We start from the raw sequence: 3,298 nt of genomic DNA on the forward strand, positions 1-3,298 counted from the left end.
TTGTGCAGATCCCAAAGAGACCACAAGGGGACAAGTTATTAGACCCCTAGAATGTTCAGGCTGGAAAGGGCTTTAGGGGTCACCTGAGCCTCCATCAAGGAACCACTACTCACCAGTTGGGCTAAGTGCTGGGCATACAAAGACAAAACACCCCAAATAAACCAGTCTCTGCCTTCAAGAAGCTTATGTTCTACTAGACACTGAGGGATATTGACTTCTAGATAAATGAGAAAATACACAGTAATTTGAGGAAACAGGCTCAGACAGATTAAGGGGCTCATCTAAGGTCACAAAGTCAGTAAGATGGGCAGGAGAGTGGTATCGTAAAAACAGCACCGGCCTTGGACTCAGAGCACCTGGGCAATATTTTTGCCTGTATGACTTTGAGCAAGATTCTTAATCTCCTCTACCATCAGTTTACTCATCTGCAAAATGAGGCAGTTGGATTAGATGATATCAAGGCCCCTCTAAATCTCTTTTTCTAAATGGCAGAGTGAGGACTGGAATCTTGGGTTTCTGGGGCCTTGAAGCAACATCTTCCCAAGAGACTTTCTTTCTTCAGGGCAAAGATCATTGTTGAAGCAGTCAACCAGGAAGGCTGGCTGGAAGTGGCCCTTGCTGCCTCTGTCCGTCTACTAGATTCACGTTCTCTCTGTCCTCCACAAAGGACATGGAGAATGATGAGCAAGTCCAACAATTTTGTGTGTGTGTGTGTGTGTGTGTGTGAAGGCAATGACTCTAGTCCTTCCCTTTGTGAAGGATGTGGGGGATTGCCTGGGGGTAACCCTCTGTTACACAGTCTACACCTTCTCCTTGTTTGGGGATGGGGGTGGGGTAGTTGGGGAAGGAGTCTGATTGGGATCTCTGGATGTCAGAGAGACAGAGACTTGTACAAAATCTGTGACATAAAGGAATAGGCTCCAGCAGGGTTTGCTTCAAGAAGAATGGGGTTACTTGACTTGCCTGAGAACCCAAGGAGGCTATGGAAAGAAACTAGGAGGCTAGTAGAGAAAATATGTCCATTTTATTAAGCACAATACAGACAGAAGACTGGAAAGGTGGAAGCTATAACCTGGAGGAGGAATGAAAATTGGAGGAGGAACTTTCAGGGAGAGAGGGGCTAGATCCTCATTAGCTGAAATGAAAAAAAAATAGTCAGTTCTCAATTTTACGTATTAAAGGGGGGGATGGGGGGGTAGGGATTGGGAAGGTAATTCCCACACAGAGGCTAATTACTAATTCATCTCAGGCTTTGGAGTGTGTCCTATCACCATTCATTACTGAGTGGGGGTGGGGAGAGGAAATGCTTCTGAAATAATCCTGGGAGAAAGTTGGCCTGTTCTAAAAATTTTCTAGGGAGACAGGAAGAACACAGAGAATGAGCTGTCAAAACCCAGTAAGAACATTCATGCTTGCACACGGTTATATAACAAGGGTCAGCAGAATGGAGCTCGCCAGGGTGGAGGCCCAGGAGGCCGTATCGGGAACACGTGGGTGGCATCAGGGGAGCACAGGGGGAGGCATGGTCTTTATGGCTTTGTCAAGAGATATGCCGTAGCTCAGCCAACCTGTTCAGCTTTTCACATGGAGCTGTGAGAAGAACAATCTAGTACACTGAACAGAGAGTGATAGGTGGTGGAGGCTGGAGGCAGAGGGGCAATCACATTAGGGAGATCTGGAAGCCAGAGGATCCTCTCCACCTGCCCATCGCCTCTCCAGAGACCTTTCCATGGTGCAGCTTGCTCCTGGTGGCCCTCGGCTACTGACCACCCAGTCTGCTGCTTTGTCACCAGAAAATGCCTCCTGCCGGGCCCTGCCGCTGGTCTCCTGAGAGCCCTTTGGGCTCGCTCCCCCTTCCTTCCTCTGCAGGGTGGTTTTCTGGTCTGGAAGTACAGAGGAGAGTCCCGTATGTTTCCTGCAAAAGGAAGCCAGGGGGAGGATCAGGGAAGGAAGGAGAGAGAGGCTGCCACCCCAAGTTTGTGCCTCAGGCTTTTTCTCTATATTTTCCCTCTCTTGGTTCCCAGCAACTGATCCATGTACAATTTAGGCAAAACCACTGCCTTTCCTAATGTCCCATATTTATATGTGCCTTGCCATTCTTTGCATTCAGAATCATAGCTGGCAAGATGGTTCTCTCTGCTTTGTCGATGGGGAAAGTGAGACCCAGAGAGGTTGTGCCTAGAGTATGGTACAGTAATGATAATAATAATAATAACAATAAAAAATAATAATAGCTGGCATTTATATAGTACTCTAAGGTTTGCAAAGCACTTTACATATGTTCTCTCATTTGGTCTTCACAAGAGCCCTGTGAGCAGATGCTATTATTAGCACTCTTTTTACAGATGAGGAAACAGAGGCTAAGACAAGTTAACTAACTTAACTAGGGTCACACAGCTAATAAATGTTGGCTGAAGGATTGAATCCAGAAGGCTATCATTCTATCCATTGCACCACCTAAACTGTCTTTTAGGTCTGGTAAAGAGCCCCAAATGGCCAAATCCCAGCTCTGCCCCTTCCTAGCTGTACAAACCTTGGGCATCCCTTCCCTTTCCTGGGCCTCAATTTCCCCATCAGTAAAATGGGGATACTAACATTTCCACTATATGACCCACAGAGTTGTTATGAGGAAAATGCTTTGTAAATTGAAGTTTTATATAAATTGGTTTCTAGTGTCCCAAAAATACATGGATACTCAGAGCAGGAGCTGAAACTGGAACCCAAGTCTTTTGAGGCCAAGGCCAAGGCATTCATCCCCAGGATGCACTGCTTCTAAGAAATTCATTCTTAGCTGCCATTGGGATATCTCTAAGGCAAGGGATTAGTGGAGTCCTAAGCACTGCAATTAATTCAAATTCCCCCTAGTCAGGGAGGAGGCCTGCCTCTTGCCCCAGCATTTTCCAGATCACATTCTTCTTAGCACCCTTGGAGGTGCCATTGGGAATATTCTCTCTATCCCTCTCACCTTTCCCTGACTCACTTGCATCATGAAAGGGAGTTTGTGCATCTGATGAGAACTATCTCATTTTGTACTGGAATTACGAATAGAAAAATTACTCACCCCCTCATCCTAATAGCACGTGTGTTTGGGATAACAGTCACACATTTTACACATTTTTATGCACCCTCAGTTTAACGTACCCAGGGCAAGTGCCTTACTCGCCTTACCCTTGTTACATCTTTGCTTCTGACCCAATCCTGTTCTCCTCATATGAAATGCTACCTGGGAGGGACTCTCCAGCCCTGTGCATACTTACAGAAAAAAAAGTGGAGACATAGGAGACAATGGCACCATGGA

Source organism: Vombatus ursinus, unplaced genomic scaffold (assembly GCF_900497805.2).
Source record: "Vombatus ursinus unplaced genomic scaffold, bare-nosed wombat genome assembly UNPS02014798.1, whole genome shotgun sequence".
NCBI classification, from domain to species: Eukaryota; Metazoa; Chordata; class Mammalia; order Diprotodontia; family Vombatidae; genus Vombatus; species Vombatus ursinus.